The sequence below is a fragment of the Neopelma chrysocephalum genome, unplaced genomic scaffold (genome assembly GCF_003984885.1).
Source record: "Neopelma chrysocephalum unplaced genomic scaffold, ASM398488v2 Primary Assembly neopelma1_80, whole genome shotgun sequence".
Taxonomy (NCBI): domain Eukaryota; kingdom Metazoa; phylum Chordata; class Aves; order Passeriformes; family Pipridae; genus Neopelma; species Neopelma chrysocephalum.
In genome coordinates, this window is record NW_020897741.1 from 1788289 (window position 1) to 1810721 (window position 22433).

General features: G+C 40.6%; 1 protein-coding gene across 4 annotated transcripts in view; it reads right to left on the minus strand.

The window, feature by feature from the left end:
- The window catches only part of KLHL29 (kelch like family member 29), a 395224-nt gene that overhangs the window by 319357 nt on the left and 53434 nt on the right, over nt 1-22433 (minus strand). For all 4 annotated transcript variants that reach the window (XM_027690064.1, XM_027690065.1, XM_027690066.1 and 1 more), the window contains exon 2: nt 7408-7514. The gene's annotated coding sequence lies outside the window, so the exon portion shown is untranslated. The remainder of the gene's footprint in view (nt 1-7407; nt 7515-22433) is intronic.

Here is a 22433-nt window from a genome sequence, read left to right on the forward strand (position 1 = left end):
TGAGCAACACAGACACTTCCACCTCGCTAATCTTCCCACATTACATGGAAAAATGAAGTGCCTCATCGTCCTTGTGTGGGGAAGCCACTCTAAAACTAAATGTGCAACATTTTCTTTCTATTAGATATGCAAAAACATAGGTGTGATGGTGTAAAAACAGGTGTGATGAGAAAACGTGCATTAATTGATTCTGACAAAGAACCACCACAAAGCAGTCCATCATCATAACGAAATAGGCAGTAATGCCTATCGAATTATAGTCCTGACCTTTGGTGATGTGGAAAACAATATTTATTTCCTTCGTTCGAAAAGCAAAAAAACTTGCTGGAATCTCTTGCTTGAAAGTTCAAAATTGAAACTGTTCTCCCTCTAGCCTAGCTGACAGCATTAGTTGTGGAGAAGCTCGCTTCCAAAGGAAGCGGAATGTAAAAACAAAGTTGCTGTGACCTTAACAATAATCCTGTTTGCATATTACAATACATTTTCCTACTATAACAAGGCAAAGTCCCTTGTGTTCCGGTCAGAAAAAGTCATCTTCCAGTAAAAGCATACTGTGATCAATAACATTTTCTTAATATATTATATTATCTCTCACTGAAACACTTTTTCACTTGGCATTTCAGGCTGCCGAGTAGGGGAAATTCATGACAAAACTAAGATAGTAAATGAGATACTGCAAATTAATTCCATCCAAGAGCAATCTTTTTGTTCGTGAACAATTTGACAAGCCCATGTTGTCTGACTTCAGCAGAAGCTTTCTCAGCTTCAAATATACATGAAATAGAAGAATCTGCTCCACTACCATACCCCTCTTCACTTTACCCTGCATAATTTTGTGTTGAAGTACATTATTTTTTCAACAACCATCTCTGAGACCAGAATTGGTGGGGCATACTTTAAATATTAGTTTAGAAAATAGACTGAGAAGTCTGCCATATCAATTGTGAAATTCTGTTTACAAGTTACAGCCCAGAGCATGGCAGAGTGCAGCAGTTCTGTGCTTCTGAAGAGGTTTTGCCACCAACTCGACTGCAACCTGATGCTGATAAGGCCCAAGTGATGAAAGCAACAGCCAAAGGATTAGAGTTTGGTACAAGCAAAGTTCAAAGAGAGCTTTGTCACAATGGGCATTACGGTGCAGTACTTCTCTATCCGCATGCCTGAGCTCACTTTTGCTATGATGAACAGTAGCTTTATTCCCCCCTTGGAGTTCATGTCCTTCTGCAGGCTGAGAGGGTGACCCGATGGCACACATGTGAGAGTCAGCCATCATTTTAGTAACAGCAGTTCTGGATTTACTGCGAGCAACAGGCCTTCTGCGTGGTCCAGAAAGGCATGATCCTGCAAAAAGCCTTGGGTGCATGCAGGATATTGTCAGTAGGATTACTTACATGCACCTGATCTCGGCACGATTAGGTGAAGAATCACTGCTGTATTAATATTTCAGCATAAGGATTAAGGGGCAGGCAGCTGTTGAATATTCATGCTATAGCAATGCTCTCTGTATGAATTCTCTAGCAGGAACATGTAAAGGCTTCACCATTACCCCAAAGAGTTTACCATCCAAAACCCCAATTAAAGAGATACTTTAGTATGTACCCTGTTTTAAGCTCACAGGGCAAGCTCACTGACTAATTGTATTCTTACAGTGAAGGATGTGCTCAATTTTTTTACTGTATCAAGACTCATGTTGAAAACAACATAAAAGGAGTGGGAGAAAACGGATGAAAATTTAATTTACATCTGCAAATCCTAACACCTCATGAGATCAGAAACATGTAAAGGGCCAAACAACTCATCTACCCAAGAAGTCATTCATAAAAGATAAACATCCTTTTTAAATGTGGAGGGAATTCATGCAGGGAAGATGCACAGTACTCAACTATGAAATAAATCCAAAAAGCATCAGATACATTTGTGAGAAAGAGGAGGCAAACATAAAATTGGTCCCACTGATAAGCAGGAGCACAGATGACATTATAAGCAAACTGAATGGGAAGGATAAAAGGACAAAATAATCAAGGATTTGAAGGGCAGGACAAAGTTTGTGGGGGTTCCTGGTTGTGGATTTTTTTTTTAAACAAAATAAATTAGGCAGCAAATCGTCATGTAAATGAGCACTTATAAAACAGCCTTTCTAGGTGAATCATTTCTTTTACGATTAATAAAATCTGCAATCTGAGTAACAACGTTCTGATGACTTTTTGCCATTTGCAATTATCGCTCATCCCAGAACCAAAAAACTCATTATTATTAAAGCTGACAAAAAGAATACTTAACTACTTGTATGAAAGGACTTAATTTTTAAAAGAATCTCAAATTTCTAAGCTTTGTTTCTACTTCGAAATCTTGAATGTGAAAAATGAGGCCATCCTAGCAACCCTTGTGCATGTCACCTTCGATTTCCAACAAGTAATTTGGATAAAAGCATCTAATTTGTACAGTAACACAACGCATTACAGAATAACACTTTGATTTAAAAGCAGCCTACAAAGACTATGGAGTTAACATAAAACCCATGCACCTACAAACATACAGTTTATACCATAAAAATACATATTTTAACCTTTGTTATAGCAGTTTTCTCCCAAGTTACTAAAAGCATTTAACAATTCGTGTAGGACTCATAGCACTCTCGTGAATAAAAGTATATAATTTCTATTTTAATGGCATGGAAGCTGAGGCACAACTATTACTATGACAGCTGTGGTAGAGATAGGAACAGGAACCATACCTAGTTCCAAGCTCAGTGACTCAATTCAGGTCTGTTTGACATGTATTATCTAAAGGCAGAAAGGAACACAGGTATTTTGGTTTTGGCACCTACCGAGATATTAGTGTGAGTGTTGTCTGTGCCTCACTCCATCCCAGCTCCCTGACATAACAGCACAGTAAAACTAGAGCCCTGCTTAAGAAAAACCCAAAACCCCCACCAAGGTGCTGTAAAATGGAGTCAAACATAAAAAATACTGCCTGACACAAAAGTGCCTAGCAAACATTGATCTTTATAAACACAGATCTCCAGCCTGTCATGATTTGGCATGGTTAAAGATCTGGAGTAGATGGTAAACCAGAATCTTCCTGGGGCATGCAGTAAGAGAAGCAGCAGGCACAAGACACATCAAGGAAAAATCTGGTAAGATTTAAGGAAGAAAAATTCAGAGTGGGTGCTCAACCAGAAGAAGGCTGTCTGGGGAGGGTGCAGAGCCCTTGACCTCAGGGGTACTAAAGGACTTGCTTGAACAAGGACACAGCCCTGAACAACCTGCCCTGCCTCTGCAGTTGGCCTCTGCAGATGACCCCTCTTAGGTCTTTCCCAAAGCAAATTGTTCTTTGAATACCATACCAAAGACAAGTGAGGTGCTATTTGGTTTCTCTTTTGCATCAAAACTTATCAAAAATTCACACAGGAAGTGTGACCTTGATTTCTGTGACTAATTTTTCCTACTTCATTCATCTTGCTCCTTCTCCTGAAAGGGGTGAAATGAAACAAATACAAATCTTTGCTTTCACCTATGTGAAAAGTACAAAAAATGGAAAGCAAAATGCAATCACTCTGTTCAAGTTCCTAAACGCACATGGTCATGTGAGGTCTTGCTTTGAGTTTACACACCTTCCTGACCCTCTCTCCTCGTAAGAAATACTCCAAAAACCAATCAGTCTGCTGTGCAGGAAGACTCACGGTTATTAAAATAACTTCATCACCGAAACAGCTCTCAACTTCTTCATTTCAAATTCCTCCCCACCACCCGCACTTTCATAAGAGGTGCTGCATATGGTGAAAACTAATTCAGTCTGAACCAGAAAAAACTGGGGTTAAGTACCTCTTCAGCTGGAATACAAAAATTGCAACCACACGTGATTGTCAGGATATACAGGGCTACAGTCAACATGCAGAAATATTTTTTATATCCTTCAGAAAAACTAAGTGAGTTAAAAGGCCTTTTAAGGGGAACAGCTGAGCTAGGAATATCCAAAAATGGGTAAGACAGACAAGTGTGTAAATCCTACATGCAGCACATTCCCAGAAGGAGACAAAATCCATCCAGGAACTCAAGTCCTTTTCAAAGAACTTCTCATACATAACAGAAGCCTTCAGGAGGAAGACTGGACACAACTGGCTTCTCATTTCCAAATTACTATTTTTTTAATTCTTTTGTTATAACCAGATCACAGCCACCATGGCAGAAGCACCCAGGGGCATACACAGCCTAACAGAACCACAGCATCACAAAATGTGCTGAGCTGGAAGGGACCTATAAGGATCATCAAGTCCAACTCTTAGCCTTGCACAGGACCATCTCCAAGAGTCATGTATGAACACACTGGGACTCTCCTTTCATAGATGTGAAACTAGAGGAAAATCAGCCACTTGAACAGTGATATTTGGGTGCCCGAGTCACTGCAATAATTGGATATTCAGCCTAAGCCTACCCGAGGCATTTCATGCTGATGTGACTGGGCGATGTGGCAACTTATCACAAGCTAGATTTGCTAGACAATCCCCACCACAGAAAGTGAATTAAACTGTCACTCATCACTGTATGAATTGCACCAGTGTAGCTATTTTTTCATGAGTTGGACAACACTTCTTTGAATTAAAAACAAAACATTTTGTCACAAGTTAAAGTCTTCATCCTCCTTTCTGTACATTTTCTTTTCCTTTTCACTTCCCTTACTTATTTTGTGCTCAACTATTTTTTTCCCTGATTTAGTATGTTTAACACTCTCTGCACCACTTACTTGCCTCCTCAATGCCTTCTTTTGTTCCCCTCCTTGGTAGATTATTAACAAGGAATCTGCACATGAGCTCCAGCCACCCTGGCTGAACTAGTAATTATGATCTCAGCACTGAACTACTGATGCCCTCTTGGTCCTTCCCCTAAGGCACCAGTCAGCTAAGCTTGCAGGAGCACAGGAGTATGTCTCCTTTCCCCGAGGAACATCTGATCAGCATGTCAAGCTAAGGCTGAGATTGTATTCCTGAGTGTCTGTTCTCTGGCATATCTCCCAATATACATGGTCTATTAAAATATAGGAAAAGCAGATACATTAGTCATCATGAGGGCCCTGAAAAAAGAATAAAAATGTGGAGAATGTTTGATTTAACTACAATTACAGTTGTTGGCATCTGCAATTTGCAGCATCACAACACGTGCAGGGCCAAACATAAAGAAGGAATATAAAATAAAAGCCTTGTTTCAGACTCAATTTCCAGCAACAATTTCATGTATGCATTATTATAATATACACTACTTATGGCTGTGTACTGGCAGCACAGAAAAAAAGGATGAAATACACTCTCCCATGCACACTTGAACACACCCAAGCATACACACAATTTCCTGTTCTATTGTGAATACGCTAATGACAGGAATTGAAAAAGGTTTTTAAATTATCAAAGCTACATGGAAAGCTTTAAGCTACTTGCTCATGGAAATAAACCCACTTCCAAGAGTATTTCACTATTTCCAAAGTGTAGCTCATACACATTTATGGCAAGAGGTTGCCAGGAACATTACGATGAAGATGCACTGGGGATACTGAGGTATTCAATAAGGAATCCTGTGAAGAAAGAGTAAACACTGGAACTAAGGAATGCATGTCACTGTATGAGAAAGATTAGAAAGACTGAAAATATGCAAAATAAAACAATACAGGACTTGCTGGTCTCGGCAGACAGCAGGGACAATTTGAGCTGGCAACATGCTCTTGAAACAAAGGCCAAGTGAGTCCATCCTGGGCTGCGTTAGCAAGAGCACAACCAGCAGGTTCAGAGAAACAATACTTCCCCTTCAGGTAGGACTTGTGAGCCTGCCAGAACAAGGTGGCTTTGACAGACTAGAACAAGTCCAGTGGAGGACATAGGTGGCTACAACACAGGTCTCCCACAGATCTCACTGTTTCCCAATTCCTCAAAGGGAAGGTGCAAAAGAAAACAGAGTGAGCTTACTCTTGAAAGGGCAGCAGTATGACAAGAAGAAAGAAGCTGCAACAATGAAAATTCAGATTATAAATTAAGAAAATACCCCTCATGAGGTGGTGAAACATGGTAATAATGGCCAGTCTTCGCGAACGAAGATTTTGGGAAAGGTCTTTTTACCTTTCCAGCCTGCGCAATGGATTTTTTAGGTGAGACACAGCCTGCGCTGAACTGAGCCCACCCTTTAATCCTAAGGTTCATCTGCCGGGGCCAAGCAAGCTTGGACAATGGCAGCGAGGTCCTCAGGACGTAGGTTTGTTTAGAGTGACCTTCTCATAGATGGATGGCCTCACAGGGCTAACGAGCTCCATCTGCCCGGGGGACTGGCTGGGATTCGAACCTGGGTCGCAGAGGTGAGAGTCCTGCATGCTAACCACTAGGCCACCAGGGGTCCCCTGAAACATGGTAACAGGGGTTTTAATATACAAGTTTTGAAGTCTGCACCCTCAGAGACATTCAAAACCAAATTGGATGTGGCCCTGGGCAACCTGCTTTAAGGGACCTTGCTCTGAGTAGGAGGTTGGACTAGACAACTGCACAGGTCTTTTCCAGCCTAAATGATCCCCAAAATTTAAGTATCTGGATGGGAAAAGTCAGAAAGCTGGTCAAAGGAGGCCAGGAGGACAAGAAACAGCATAAAGGAACAAGATTAGCTCCATGACAAAAAACCAGAGAGGAATGCAAAAAAAAAAAAAGCTAGAAAAAGGGGCTAAGCAAGAAAAATAGGAGGTTGAAAAAGAAGGTGAAAGCAGAGGATTAAGACTCGGAAAGGGTTAAAAAAAAGAAAAATCAAACCTCTGTTCACTAAATAGCACTTTTCTCCCATAGGTGGGAGGTAAAAACTTCCACAAGAGTCATTCAACAATGAAGTCAAGTATTTAAGTTTCTACTCTAATCTGCAGAGTAGAATTGGATAAAAGAGGGAATCAGTTCTTCCTTTCCCCTCACCATGCCCCCAAGAAACCAAGTAACCTTTAATCTCCCTTTTCCAAATATTTAAACTCGATCTTGCAAACTTCACAGATATTTTAACTATGTACATTATGAAGAATGTTTCATTTGTAATATAAAAATACTTGCACATTTACCAGCTTAAATGTCAAAGTTCACTACACCCAAACAAGCCTCTTAAATCTTGTTACAATTTTATAAGGTATAGCCCCGTGAATCTAGGTCTATATACACAAAAAACTTTGCTCCCTCTTGGAGCTACACCACCAAATTCAAATACTCCTGATCAGGTTTACAGTATTAGCATTTATCATACAGTAATATTTTTCTATTGTATCACAGATGCTCAGTTGCACGTGCTACAATAGGGACTTGTTGCTGTCACTGAAAGGGAAAGCACAGCCCAAATTGCATTTGTGTAAGAAAACAAGACACCACAAAAGAAAAACACAAAGAGATATCTGCACACTTACCCTGCAATATCCAGAATCTGTATCAAAATCAGCCTCAGGTGTAACAGTCAGTAAACAGGACAGCAAACCCTTGCATTTAGCAGAAGATTTCTGGGAAGCCAGATTACCTAGAAAGAGTTGAAGAGAGTTATTTTAATATACGAAGATGGAATCACCTATGCTTAATGAGAATAGGTTTCACAATGAGTCACAGCACCCGAAAAAAACTAACTGTACAATGGGAGACCACCATGATTGGCAGTAAGAATTTAAACTCCAGAAGGTGCCAGAAATTTGTTACGAAGCACAGAGAGTTAGAGGCTGATAGACACTAAGGGTTTAGCAAAGTACATCTAATACCCAAGATAACATGGTGTTAACCCTCTAATAAAGGATGTGGAGGAGACCAGAAAGAGCACGATATTTCGCTTAATTAGTTGCTATCAAAGAGAGGATGAGTTCAAGTACTTGCAAAAACAAGGCAATCTAACACTATTTAAAAGTTTAATAGCATTCTAGAGTCTTTGGTAACACAGGGTTTGCCCATGAAATCAAAATAATCCCTGGAGATAAATTTAAAGGAATATATCTCATTTTAATGCCCAGAGTAAAATGACTATTCATTAAAGCAAAGCAGTTTTATCCCTACATTCTCCATCTCAGATGCAATACATATTGAAGTAATCTTTATGACAGGAAGTGGCATGTAATCCTGCAAGAATGAACTGCTGTCGTTATCTGCAAATCAATACAATTTTTTTTAAGTGGATATAACAGTACCTATTGATTTCACGTTTTTAGCACCGGAGTTTCAGTTTCTACCAAGAAGATTCTTACAATGACAAGATTGCAGCATACGTGTAATTGAGTTGATACAAACTAATCTGAAGTTTACAGTGCACTTCTCTCTGGAATGCAATCAGAGCTTCCCTACCATTGCCTCAGTTTACGCTTTTTTTTTTAATTTTATATAAACTTTATGTTTTGTGTAATTATAATGATTTCAAAGTGGTAGAGTAGCACTTCACTAATCCTACCTGCAAGCTGTAGAAAGTTTACCATGCCAAACATCCCCTTGGAAGGTATCTCCCTATCCTGCTAGCATGTTATTTCATAATATTTGAGTGACTTTTGCTATGTTTAAATAGCCTGATCAAATAATTTCCCTTGTGAAAGCCTAAAACTGGCTCAGTGCTGAATAGCTACAGCCCAAAGAGGTGTGGTGGGGGTGAGGATGGTAAAGAAGCAGCACACAGTAAATTGCTTATCCAAGGTCACTTTGTGGATCCATCAGGCAACGAGCTCCATTAAGAGTTTAATGAAACTGCTAAATTTCTACTGTATTTCTGCAAATGAAGCATACAGCAACTTTGGCTTGACCAGCTGACCAATGGCTCACGCTACAACGAATAGCCTGTAACTGGCTGAAAGGTACAACACACCATCACACTGAGGAAGAAAGAAAATAAAGATCAGAAGATCAGACCACTAAAAAAATAGTTTAAAGGGATGGGATTAGGGCCAGGTGAATGACATCCCAAATCAGGTTAGAATAGCAAAAGCCCTGACAGAATTAAATCTGTCCAGGAACATCAAGGGCAACCACAAATACTTCTATAGCTACGTTTGTGACAACAAGGAAGACTAAGGAAAGTCTTGGGCCTCTCCATGAGGAAATAGGAGACCTAGTTACCCAGAATACAGAGAATGCTGAGGTACTCAATGACTTTTTTACCTCAGTCTTCAGCAACAGCTACTCCTCCTAAGCCTGTTTTCTTTACAGGTCTAGACTCATTTTCAAATGAGGATTTTCAATAGCTGATCTACTTATTTATCTACTTAACACTTCTTGAATACATTGTTGAGACATTTTAACTGAGTATTTCTGACTTTCACGAGACAACTAAAGAATATAGCATGGACTGCCTAAAAATGCTCAAACAAAAATAGAATCTATTTTTTTGTTTTGCTTCTTGTTTTTTTTGAAAAGAGCACTGTTTTCATGAAGCAGTTCATGGAAAGGAAAGAAAAAACTCAAGGGAGTAATTTCTGTTTTGCATAGTGACTCATCATATCATAGTTACCCCACCATCTCCCAAGGCAACACGAGACCAGAGCTGCTCTGGAAGATCTCCTTAGGGAAATATCCACTTTTCAAAGCCATCTCAGGACTCTTGTTCCAGGACTTCACAGAACAGAAAAAAAGTCTTTGACAGTAATAAAAAATAAAATGGGTTTCAGTAGGGAAGAAGCATGAGAAGCCAATGGCAGTTTTACATGAAGGAAACCTTTTTCTTTCCCACCACAATAAGGAAAGACATGAAGAATATTTACAAAGTGCATTGGAGGCTCTAGACGGCAGTGTGATGTGGAAAGGCAAAACAGAACTCACAGCTGGATATGGGACATCTGAAGAAAGAAGAATCAGAACGAAAAAAGGAGCAAAAAAAGCAACAATCTGTCCATGAAAATGGCACACAAAGACGGGGCCAAAGTTGAAAATCTGTTTGCTTACTCCTGGACTCACAGTTCCAAAGAAGTATAAAAATTATTACATGGGGAAATACAAAGACAGAATTAATGGTCTTTAACATGCTGCAATTTATATTATTTACTAGCATTTGGGTGAGGTTTGCTTTTCTTCCTTTAGAAAATCTCAGCTATTTGTAGGAAAGGATTTTAACTGTACCAAAACATTACTGCAGTTGCCATTGAGGGGGGGCAAGGCCAGCAACAACTGCCAGGCAGTTCTGAACCACAGGAATAAAATACTGAAACTGGAAAAGGCAGAAAGGAGCTTTCAACAGCAAACCCAAAGCCCTCGTTCCCTGTATCAATTTTGAAGGTACGTTACAGAAGCCAACAGCAACATTCTCTCTCCCTTGTGAGCCTAACTACCACAATATGGACAGGTCAAATATCATGTCCTGTGCCTAAATTAAGTGACTTGAAGCAACCTGATGGAAACCAGACATCTATTTTAGATACCACATCATTGTAGTAGCAAGTTTCATGAAGGAGAGAGCTCATTCTTCAGGGTAAAAATAGCTGCAGGCTATGATGTAAGAAGTTGGTGTCAGCTCACCTACCTCATCAACATGTGAATCTTCATGAAGGGATGGAATAATGAGAAGAGTCTTTGGCTCAAAAGAACTGGCCAGTGAGAAGCAGGTCTAGATCTTTTGGAGAAAATAGCTATATCAACTGGATTCCCCTGAACTCCAACAGCTCTGGGTTGGGCAAAAAAGAGTTCAGCTCCACTAGCAAAAAATGAGATATGGTGACAGCACAAGCAGCTAACAGAAAGCTCAGCTTTAAGTAGTAAATTAGAAAAGAGGCTTCCAAAAGGCAAGAGAGGATGAGGGAGACAAGTAAGGTTAAGGAGCAGGCGGCAACATCTGGCAACTCAGTACTGCAATGAGGGACTATTGCAGAGCTCCCCTAAAGTACAGATCACCCAACAGCCTACAGCAGAGGAGCACAACACGGACCTCAGTGAGGATGCAATGCATTATGCAGTGCCCTCCCATGTCTCATTGGTAGTTGAAAAAAGTATTTGGAAAAGAAGAAGGATAAAGCCAAGGAAGTGCAGACAGTTATTGTAGGCTAATTAATCAGAAAAAGTTTAACACAAAAATATTCTGTGAAACCCTGCCTGTGCAGACAAGCTATAAATCAACTCTGAAGCACAAAGTGCTTTAAAAATACCCTTTACAAGTTGTGCTGCTCTGCAAACAACCTCCCTCATGTCCAGTACCACAGCTTGGGGCAGGGGCTGAAGAATGGGAACAAAACACTGGACAGAGGCATGACAGGAGCACACTCTCTTTGTAAATAAACAAGGCAAAGAAAAGCAAACCAGAGGGGAAAAAAATACTCCAATATAAGGCATACACTCTTATTAGGCAGGCTAAGTAGAAGTTTCATATGTAGCAGAAGGGTGCTTATAAGCAACCTATCTGCCAAATCACAATCAGTCACGGCAAACACAAGCACAAGCCAAGCTCAGCACACCTGGGAAGTCATACGGGCAAGGGAGGTAAGTACAGACCAACACACCCAAAGCTGTGAGTGCTGGGCAGGTTAGGGACAGCTGTGTGCTGTCCCAGTTATCTTCAGCTTGTTCAGACTGGGGCTATTCCAGCTGTACAAAGTAAAGCTCTAAAATGCCTGGTGCGACCTGTTGTCCTAATATTGCCAGAAACTGAGCAAGTGGTCTGAGAAGGGAGTAATTACAGATCCCATGAGAAGCTATGCAGGCTCTGAAGCTGGGCAAAGCTGCAGCCAAGAGCTGCAGGCTGGGATAGAAAAAATAAAATGCGAGGCTGGAACTGACGGATGAATCCATTTTCACAGTCCCACCTGACTTTATGGAAAGGAGTGACTGCTCTACACCATGATGTCTGCAGAACACTATTGTTATGTTTACCCTAATATATTATTTATTACAGAATTTACAGATCTCTCTTTTCCCCAACTGACAACCAGCCAACTACTAATTTGCAAGCTAAAACGCTGCAAGGTCTGCAGATCCCAGAGCATTTGCAAACCATAAGGATTCTGAAATGCTTCGGGAAAGCCTGGCGATGCTGCTGGTCCTCACTGAGGTCCAAAGAATTTAAGCCACAGCCACCAAAACTAAGGAACTACCTGAGAAATATGACCAGAGAAGGATATCAGCACATATATAAAGTTCGAGATATTAATACAGAACTTTTTAACAGCAACAAATGAGAGCATCACTGTACTGTCTATCAGTTCTGGGTTTGAAATGATAATTGCTGGATACCTAACAATACTGGGTATATTTAGTTAGTGTTTCTCACAATCATACTCATCTCTCTCTGAGAGAAGGCTGGGAACTATGAACATTTCTTCATCGAAGATTTAGATAGACAGTAACCATGAGGTTACTCTGTGTAATACTTTACGTCCCCCAAACTGAAATGCTGACCTGTGCTTCAAGGGGTTAAGGTGTAGAAAGGGAACCGGAGAATAATATTAGTTCAGCACCCCCCTGTTCCATTACGTTTACAAATTAACTCCTCCTATGACATCACATAACTTTGGAGAAAACATTTGTGGTTAAGAACTGGCTGTTCAGTTTGTATTCCTGCCTGGATAATCACTTCTTTAAAAGGAAGTATACATCAGTAATATTCATGGGGAGCTTTATAAGAGCTTGGCAAACAGTTCTGACAAAACAAAAACCTCAAACAGAAGGATTACTCATAAAATGCTACATCAACAACTCCTTTGACAGACATCTGGATTATGCCGCTCTTTAAAAGGGAAAAACAAAGATGTCACTTCGAAGTTTAAATGGAAACAGTGAAATATGCCATTAAAAATATCAAATAATAAACAAAGCTATTTTTGCAAACTCAAACGCAATGAGCAATTATGACAAAGTTTGCCAAGATAATTTACAGACACTCATTTTTATTTAAAAAATGTTTTCAAAACACTAAAAGATGTACAGAAATTACAGGTTAGTAATGAGTTTATAGACCTAGAAGATCAGATATACAGCATTAATAGTCTGTCAAGTCTAATTTTTTTCTTTGAATGGCCTTTACTTGATGCTGTAGATGAAGTTAAAGCATACACACCTACCCAACTGAACAAATCTTCAGAAAGAAATGCAGATAGACAATTTAGGAGCCCATCCTCCGAGCATGTAATTCATTATCCCCCCCAAGCCATGTTAACCCATTGCACTATCCAGATGACATTAATTTCTGTGGTATTCTGTAGTAAGACTCAAAACCAGATCACTATGATGATGCAAATTAGAATTTTTAACTCGTTCCAAGTTTAGTTTTAATTCCCATTAAAAGTTTAAGGAAAGCTGCTGAAATGTCTGGTGTTCAAAACAGATGTGTAAAATATTCACATGCAAAAAGAAACCACTGAAAAGACTGTTTATTCAAAAATTGCAGAATTCTAATGAATCATAAATGTTCAGTTAAAAATTCTTCACCCGAACAGTGAGGTTTCTTATAAGACAAAGACATACAGTCAAATAAAAGGGGTAGATTTCCTTAAAGTAAACTTCACAATTCACAGAAGTCCACTGGATTTGCTGGAGATTGAAGGAAGGTCACAGAACCACAGAATGGTTTGAGTAGAAGGGACCTTAAAGATAATTTCATTCCAAACATTTGCCATGGGTAGGGACACTTTCCACTAGATCAGGTTGCTCAAAGCCCCATACGACCTGGCCTTGAACACTTCCAAGGATGTGGCATCCACAGCTTCTCTGGGCAACCTGTGCCAGGGCCTCACTACTCAGTAAAGAATTTCTTCCTAATACCTAATCCAAATCTACTCTCTTTCAGTTTAAAGCCATCCCCCCTTGTCCTATTACTGCATGCCCTTGTAAAAAGTCCTTCTCCACCTTTCTTTTTGCAGCTTTCCATTACCTAAAGGGGGCCTATAAGGTCTCCCGGGAACCTTCTTTTTTCCAGACTGAACAACCCCACCTCTCAAATTCTGTCTTCATAGGAAAGGTGTTCCAGCCCTCTGATCATCTTCATGGCCCTAAGAAGAAGATCCTTAGTGGCTTTCTGGGCTGCAAGTGCACATTGCCAGGTTACGTCCAGCCTCTTATCCACAAGCACCCCCAAATCCTTCTCCTCAGGGCTGCTCTCAATCCATTCTCCACCCAGCTTGTATTTGTATTTGGGATTTCCCCAACCCAGGTGCAGGACCTTGTACTTGGCCTTGCTGAGCTTCATGAGCTTCCCACAGTCCCACCTCTCAAGCCCATCAGGGTCCCTCTGTACAGCATCACTTCCCTCTAGTGTGTCAACTGCACCACACAGCTCAGTGTCATTGGCAAGATTCCTGAGGGTGCACTCAATCCCACTCTCCATGTTGCCAACAAAGATGTTAAAAAGTGTTGGTCCCAAAACTGCCCCCTGAGGAATGCCACTCATCACTGCTCTCCACTTGGACATTGACCCATTAACGACAACTCTTGCAGTGTGACCATCCAGCCAATTTTTTTACCCACTGAGTGTTCCAGCCATCAAATCCATGCTCCTCAGTTTAAAGACAAAAATGTCATCTTGGACAGCGTCAAATGCTTTGCACAAGTCCAAGTAGATTACATCAGTTGCACTTCCCTTATCCACCAATGCTCCCCATCACAGAAGGCCACCAGATCCTCAACACATTTTTGGAACCTCCTGGATTGCTTATATCATGCTGCATTGTCCCTCCAATAGATATCGGGGTAGTTGAAGTCCCGCATGAGGATCAGGGCTTGTGAACATGAGACTGCTCTTATCTATCTATAGAGGGCCTCATCTACTCAGTCTTCTCGGTGGGGCAGCCTGCAGCAGGTCCCCACTATAAAAATCACCTGCCCCTAACCTCCCTTTAATCCTATCCCATAAACTCTCAGTCAGCTTCTCATCAATCCCCAGGCAGAGCTCCATGCACTCCATTTCCTGTCCTTCCTAAAGAGTCTGCATCTTTCCATTCCAACACTCCAGTCACAGGAACCATCCCACCATGTCTACATGATGGCAGCTAAGATCACAGCCCTGCAGGTGTGTGCATGTCTCTTACTCCTCCTGTTTATTCCCCATGCCATGTGGATTTGCACAGAGGCATTTAAGCTGGGCCCCTGATGAAGTTGACTTACTGGTTGGAATTCCTTTACGCTGCCCTTCAGGCGCTCTCCCGCTGACCTGCAATCCCCTCTCTGGGCTCTGGGCATCTCTTGCTGGCACTGCCATCCAACTGATGGGAGTGGGATGGATTGAGGTTCCCCACCACTGGAAATTTTAGTTTAAAGCCCCCTAAACTTCTAGTTTAAAGGTAGAAGGCAAGTAAGTACCTGTGCTGAAATGTCTTTTATTTCTTTACTGAAGCAAACAGCAGCAAAGATACCTTCTGAAATAGCTTGAAGGCACTGAGATTAAAAGACTGGAAGTTTTAGGACAGCTTGACTAACATATCTTCCCAATGTCACTGCTTCACTGAAGCAGCTGGAGAGACTAGCATTCAAAGCACTGAAGCATTTGAGGCTGAGAAGACCTCAACTTCTTTAACACCATGAACCGACTTTCTGCGGTTCAATGTCTTTTCCAGATATTCGTCAAAAGTCAATAGAAGCAGAACAAAACCTGTTGGTTTGCCATTTCCTGATGGCTTTTAATACAAAGTCCTACTCTTCTAGTGAGACTCTTACAGACTGCTGGGGAGTCAGGTAACATAACAACTACAGCTGATGTGAAGGCAGCCAGATCCTGCCTTTTGCAGTATGGGAGGAATGCTGTCAGGCAGCTGGAGAGCAGCAGGATAGGATCAGGCTGCTGCAAAAAAAAGTCAAGGTGGTGGCAAAGTAAGTACCTGGCTCTTAGGAGTCTTCTGTGTCCCTCCTTGTCCTACATAAAGCCCTGCACAATGCAAAGAAACTGAGCAGAGAACAGGAACTGCACTTGGTTCACATGCACCAGAGACATCAGGGACGACGGGAAAAACCTAAAACTTCATTCTGTTGGGTCTGATGCTGTGAGAAAAGGATGGGAGAGCACAGTACCATTAGCTTGGAAACAACAGCCTGTGCTTAAAAGGGCAAAACCAACCGTTTCTCTTATAATCTGAACTAACACTGCCATATGTCAAGGTAAGGTAACAGCCTTATACAATATTTAGGTACAAACTGGTCTGGTCTAGTAAAAATACAGCCAAGGTGATAAAACTGCTACAATGTAGTACAACCAGCAATATGCTGCATCCCAAAAAGATTTTCAAAGCTCTGAGTGTCTACCTAGAGGATTTACCCTTTTGGTATAGAGGGACTGACAAAAATCACCTCTGATTTCCCAAATACAGGCTCTATTTTCTCTCAGACTTATTTTGGACTGACAACTTGACCAGAACAGGGAAAATCGTATCCTCTTCACAGGGCCAACATACTATTTACTGACTGCATAACTCTAACAGTCCTTTTTTGACTTTAGTCTGATTCTCTTGAATACTATAAGGCACAGGATTTAATCTCTTGCCTTTTTCAGGAACAAAAGAAACAACCTGTCACATTTACCAAATTTCTAGTGATGCCTTCTGGGTGCTGGCAAAAGATTTTACTGATTAATTATTCCTGTTGTCAAAACCGATTTGGAGGTTTTATTATTTATTATGCATTTTCTTGGCTTTCATTTCTAGACAACAAATCTTGTTATATTTTTGTTCAACAAATTGAACACTTTCCTTTCTCAAAGTTTCCCACATAGAAAAGTTAATCAATTATTTTTTTCTCCTGGATGAGGGTAATGTATGATTGCAAGAAATTCCAGTGGCTGAAAGGCGTGTTTTTCCACCCTTAGCCGCCATCATCACTCTTCCACCATCTCTCACAATCTCATCGACCTCCTAGAAATGCAGACAGACCCGAACACAACGTTCTGGAAGTGTCTGCAGTATGGTCAGACCCAGATTTAGCACAGCCTCCCTGAAATTCTTCTGTGGATGTACATAGAGGTTTTTGACATGGGCAGCAGCTTTGTCCTACAAGGCCACGTTCCCCTGCTGCCAACTAATGGGTGGAGCAATGACCCTCTCTCCTCCTCTCCCATGACTTCAGAAGAAGCCCAGAACAACTAGCTTAGAATAGGACACCAAATTGTAAATTGCTGAAGTTGGGCAAGCTCAGTTCTTGTCCCTCACACATTCCAAATCAAATTAAATCTGTTTCTATATTGTTCTAGTTTCTAAATCAAAATGGTGTCACCAAGTCAAATACCTTGTAGAAGCCATAAATATCAAACTAGCAATCACATTAAAAACACTTAATAGATATCAGCTTAGCTTGACAGAATCTATTTTCTATAAGCTTGAGCTGATTGGCATTAATTATATTTCTCTTACTCAATCCTTTACCAGCTGTCCCACTTATTACACCCCAATTCACTATTAAAATGACCAAACTCAAACTCTCACACCTTCGAGGCCCAGATCTTGGCCACTTTTCCAAAGGAATGAACCAAACTTCCAAAGCTGACTGCCAGCAGCACACCTCCATATTGGAGCTCTAATTCTCCTCTCTCCACCTCCCAACTGCAACACTAAAAAAAGATCTGTAGCTTAATTTGTCATCCCCAAAGAAACAGCAGAATAAACAGAGCAGCTACAAAAGATCCCCTTTGGAGGAAAGAGAAGAAAGCAAGCAAAGACAGAAGAGGAAGTGTGGGAGGTGCGCAGGTTACAGTCAATCAACCTTTGGATTCCATAAGAATAATTAGAAAAAGAAGCAATTCCTTCACAGCAAGAATTTGTTCTCCTGATGTAAATTGTTGAATTTAGCACATATGACCATCACAGAATTCATTCAATTGCATGTGGAGATCATGCTGTTAAAATTGAGCTACTAGATTTAATTTAAGAATTAAGTTATATAAAAACATAGGGTTTAGGCTTTTTACATATGGTGCCAAGAAACTTCCAGCAGTGGGTAGTCTGAGCGCTAACCTTCCCCAAGGAGATTCAGCACCACTTGCAGTTGCCTAGATGCTTGCATACAAGATAAGTGGAGGAAAAGCATTTTCCCAGAGAATTTATATTATCCTGGCCATCACATATTTTCAGTTGCATGCTTGGTGGGTGACACATCAGTGCTACTTCCAGCACGTCACAACTAGCAAGCTTCCTCAATAAGCCTGGAGGACAGCCTCCACACAACTACTTTGAATTGAGGCATTGCAGCATGCCATTTTACATCCCTAAATTACTACCATCTTCATCATGCTTTGACCATATCTGCAAAGATAAATACTCGAGGTGAAGAACTGTAGTGCCTCCCTTGACGCTCTTGTTTACAGTTCTGACTAGAATACATGCAAATTCAGCAGCTACACGAAGAGCAGAGAGCTTACTCCTGTCTTAACAAACCACCACCAGTGCAGGCAGGAAGGTACTCATTTTTTAGAAGTCAGATAGCACCCATGGAGAAGACTATTGTTATTTGTCTTACAGCCTCAGGCAGTGTCCTGCACCCTGTCATCAAAGGCTTTGAATAAGACTACCACACACCCATTTATTGACATAGAGAATATGCTGATTACAGAGAGTATGTACGATGATGATCGTGCTCCAGCACCAGGGATGCTGCTGTTTACGTCCTCATTTTTTAACTCATGGCCTAACAGTAATGTCAGGATTAGTACAAAAGCCTTCTCCCCAGCGCCAGCTCTCTGGTGATGTACTTTACAAGAGCAAGCTCCCCATCTCATCTATCACCTTCATCCAAATGCTCCTCCCTCAGTGCCCTCTCTCATGGTCCTCATTTGTCATATGCATAATTCAGAGGCTCTCAAAGCACTGACTGCCTTCACATGATTAGTCCAGACAACTGCCTGGTCCTGGACCACTTCTACAAGCTACACAACCTAAATACCACAGTACAGGAACACACTGGTGAGGAGTAAGTCTATCAAAACCGTTTCGCTGAGCTGCGTGGTTTCTGCAATAACTCAGCTTCAGAGATGTGCAAAACAGAGAATTTTCTAACAGTGCATGGATGTTCTCTATGCTCCAAAGAACTTCAAATATATTAGTCTCTCATGACCCATCAAATGGGGAAATCCAGTTACCAATATAAGAAAAAATGTTTCTTGTCTCATGTTTAACCAATTCTCCCCTCCTTCACATGAAATCCCACTATGTGTGCCAATCCATCAGTTACTAACTTCTGACTACATTACTGCAATTCTCACAGAAACATGGGTATGACCTCCCACCTAATGGGAAAAAGTCAATTTATCTCTGATATCTCAAGCACGGAGGTTGCAGTTTGACATCAGGCCCTCACTGAGATGCAGGTAGTGTGAGCAAGCGCCCATCACCTTCAGAGAAAAACAGTATTGTTCCAAATTCCAGAACTGTGACTGAAAAAATGGCCATTTTAATCAAAATGTCAGGGACAGTGCAGGATCTTAATCTATAGCTCAGTCTATATGGATCTCTGTTCATACGACTCACCTGTTTCTTTGGACTCTTTCTCCCAAACTGCAGTAGACAGCCCCAGAATTAATCTCTGTGATTGCAAGGGTAACTTCTTACCATGAGAACAGTGTGGCCATGGGTTATTAATGAGAGTCCTGATCAAGTGCACATTCAGTCCAAATCATTTGCTAAAAAGTTATCCTCCTATAGGCTATATAAATACATAATACATCTACATTAACCTGGGTGACACCAGAACAGCCTTTCCAGCAATCTGGCCTACTTTATCTCCAAAGTAGACTCTTATACCTCATTTGAGTGAGTGAGCACACATTTTAAATAATGACAAGAGACTCCAATTTTCACATTTTCATGGATGCAGTGTCAAATCTATTTGTAATAAGATCATCTATTATCTGTCAGCACTGAGCAAACTAGGTGAGAAAATAATGGTTAGTAGAATATTATCCAGAATCCTGATGAAAATTAGCACAAATTAAGTGAAATTGTTGAAAACCAGAGTGTTACTTGTTGATTGTTTAACGCAGCCTGACTTCACTTAAGCTATTTCTAACACAGGATCAGAAGTTGTTGGGGGTTTTTTTGGTTCAGCAGAAGTTCATTTCCTCTGCCCATTCAATTTTAAACATGGAATATTTCATCCACTGAAGCACTCTTGTTCTTCACACAGTAGATCTGTTTCAAGAAAACTTACACCAGTGCCAGAGAGGAAGAGGAAAAAATGTTACCAACTCATGAGAGAAGTACTGAAGCTGTGACTTCTACCCATTTGATCCCAGCTTTATGGCTTCCATGTGGACAGATCTACTACTCTTTATCTAGACTCCCCATAAGTTACAGAAAGAGTTGGAAGGCTGGCATATCTCCTTGTTCATTTTCTCATCTCCAGCCTATAAAACCAAAGTGAACACAACCCACTTAGACTTACTGCCCCAAGGTTTTCCTACCCTTCTAAAGCAAAGCTTCCTTTCTTGGAGGTGAAAAAAAAAAACAGCACATATTTGTGTGTCTGTCTGGAGATTAGCAAACCACAAGATTAGAGACCACTACAGTGCTCAATGTAGCATCAGCCTCTTCTGAAACCAGACAAAAGAAGTACCTGGTGGTAACAGGTACATCAGGACATCACCTCTTCACAACTCACTTGGTCTCTTACCCCTTCTTCATTTCCATAAACTGTATTCAGGTGAGTTTCAAATCACTTCTGCGGCAAGAGGACCCACTATCAACCCCTGTCACTTCCTGCCAAGCCTGTCCTGATACCACAGCACAAGGCTTCAGCAGTAGTTGCTTTCAGGGTTGCTGCTAAAAGAAGCACTGGAAAAGCTGCTTTGTGCCAAGACGGACTGAGGAACTGAGATTTACTTCCCTAGATCCACTCAAAGCTTGTGTTGGCCAATGGAAAGAGGGTGAGGAATCAACACTGAGGGGGGAGGACAGATCTTCTGCTGAAGTTACATGTTAGGACAGCAGAAAGAGTATCAGAATACACCCACATAGACTTTTCTTTGGTTTGCTCACAACATAGTCAAGAGTGGGGAAAAAAAAGTAACCAAAAAAACCCAAACTAGATAGCAAATGGAAAAATCGTGCTTTGGAGTTGATACAGAATTTTAATGGATTTTTTTTGTCAGTCCCATTAAAACAATCCTTGGAGTTATGGAAGAATACTTTTATTTTTAGTGACTATAAATTAAATAGTTTTAGATGTCCACTAAATGGAAATACTCTTACAAGATATTAAAATGGTTTTTTCCCTTAAGAAAGCATAATGAAATTCATACTAAGTTATATTAAAATAAATATTTCTCAGTCACATGAGAATGTAATAATTTCAAATTTAATTTAAAAACCAAAGTATTAAAACTTTGGTTTAATATAAGGGCTTAAACAGACTATTGTTTAAAGAAAATTTTACATGATATATTAGATTATCTTTTAAGTCCCTTTCAATCCAAACCATTGTGTGATTCTATATCAGTGAATTCTCTTCAGGATATGAGTAAATGAATAACAACTTGGAATTATACAAAAAATATCCATGGAAAATTTCCTTGCCATCTGAGGGAAATTCAAGCATGTTTGTGTATTTAAATGTAAAGCTCAAGTATATAGTTATATTATTACTTTTATAACTGCTTAAGTGCTAATATATTCATCTTTCCCTTTGGTAATCTTTCTCAAGAAGTCTGATTCTCAGGCTTGGCTGTCCAGAAGCACATTTTTATTTTGTTTCAACACAGCCAGCTGTTACTCAGAAAGCATTTTCTTTACTGGGACCGATTCACTGAATTTAAGACCAAGAAAAGTTAATTTCTCGGTCATGGGTAAAAAAAGAGAACCAAGTGGGAGAAAAGATATTACAGCCTAATATTATAGCCTTACAGGCATGAAGCCATAAAACCACCAGTTTAGGTCCCTAGAAGTACGTGCAAGCATTTTTGAAAAATCTCATTACAGCATTTAAGTGCATGGACACCAGAAGTTTGTGTATATGTAATTCTCTTTGAAATCAATAAAACTGAAAAACTCTAAAGCCTAGATACACACAGGTTATGGGGTAGGTTGTGAGCCAAGCAGGACATTAATATCCAATTGTCATGGTTTGAGAGCCCCAAAATCCAATTCCCAAGTCCTAGCTCCCCTCCCACATCTCAACCCGGTGTGAGATGGGTTTTCCAGACACCACACGAGACTCAGAATGGGGGGAAGGGTTATATCACAATGACTGTACAACAAATAAATATTATAAGACATCACATACACAATCTCAACTATCTCTACTATGATAAAGCAGTATTTACAATGGATCAAATCTCTTCTCCCTCCAAAATAAGAGGCCAGGAGGGAAGAAAGAAGAGATCCTTTCCACTTATGAGCAGTAAGTCTTTCTAGGGCAACAGTGTCTCGTTCTCTCTTCCATGCAGCAGCTGTAGCTGGATCTTTGCCAATACACACGAGGAGATATCCAAGCCCCTTGGCCCTTCATCTCCAAACGAGGGTCTTCTTTTCCATGGGCTGCGTTTCCCAGGACAAAGGGCGCATCACCACGTCATATCGTGAAGCAC